The sequence below is a fragment of the Suricata suricatta genome, chromosome 1, assembly GCF_006229205.1.
Source record: "Suricata suricatta isolate VVHF042 chromosome 1, meerkat_22Aug2017_6uvM2_HiC, whole genome shotgun sequence".
Classification (NCBI taxonomy): Eukaryota; Metazoa; Chordata; class Mammalia; order Carnivora; family Herpestidae; genus Suricata; species Suricata suricatta.
The window spans coordinates 14,573,143-14,574,442 of NC_043700.1; positions in this window are offsets into that span (position 1 = coordinate 14,573,143).

Here is a 1,300-nt window from a genome sequence, read left to right on the forward strand (position 1 = left end):
TCCCTTCTCCCTCAGAAAGAACCGACCGTGCCCACATCTTGATTTTGAAGCTCTCAGCTCTACTGTGAGACAATACGTTGCTGTTGTCTAAGCACTTGGTTTGTGATACCGTGTAATGGCAGGTTACAAACCAATACAGCACAGAATTTGTGCCAACGGAGAGGCTGAAGGACCGGTTAGAGAAGCAAGAGAAAAAAGAGGCTCAAATGATGAAATCACAGGTGAGGAGAGAGATCTGAGCAGAGAAACCAAGGATTAGCCAAGTGGAAAGCAACGAAAACGAAAGTGGAGGGCATTTCTAATTTCAGAATGAAAGTCCATGTGTAGAAGGGGATCTTGGAGAACTGAACTGTTACAGAGGCCATTGGAGTGTGGGCGGCCCTCCCATTGCGGTCCTGGGGTGCCTGGCACACTGTGGGAGGAAAGTTCTTAAGATATTGATTGCTCCAGGGAACTCAATAAGCTTGAGGCTTCCGGTGAACACAGGCTCACAAAAACTTAAGTACCAGTACAGGCCCGGGTTGTTATGTGCATATGCTCAGGAAGCAGATTGCATGATTCCGAGAGTACTTTCGCCAGAGCATTCAGCCTCTGGGCCTCAGTTCATTCCAAATGGGCAAGGCACAGATGCAGAACCCTTCAAAACCACAGCTATCACTTATCAAGATATCCAGGTCCCAAGAACTTGGCAGGTGAATACTGCCCTTGAGCAATATCGAGCCTGCATCCTGCTCTCACTATACCCTGTTTGATTTGTTCAGGGTTGCTTCACGACCAGGGCATTGCAGAAGTCCAGCAAGAGTCTTCCCAGGCAGAGACGATGGCGAAACTCCATGTGAAAATCGTGGTGAAATCGGGTTAAAAGGGATTGTGCATGTGGATAATGCCAAGAAAGGGGAAAAAAGAAAGGCCAGGGAAGCTCTCTGGCCACCAGGATCCACCCCCCCACCCTCCCACCCTGTCGGCACCCGCATTAATCCTTGCCAGCCTAGAAGTCTGCAAGGCAAGCAATTGGGGGAGGAAAATGCCAAAGGGCGTCTGCCGGTTCTCATGGCAACGGACCTCAGGGCTGGCCGGGCTTCTAGGCTGAGGCTCTACAATTTACCCTTTGCCCTTCCACAGATTCGCTATGAAATCGAGGGCAGGCGAAACGACTCTGGCTGAGTTTGCTCGCCGCCTCCCCGCACCCGCCAACATGCCGCCCGGCACGCGCGTACCCGGACGCGAGGCGGGCGCGCGTCAGGGGCGGGACTTGGCCCGGAGGCGGGGCCTGCGGCCGGGGCGGGGGCAACGGGGCGGG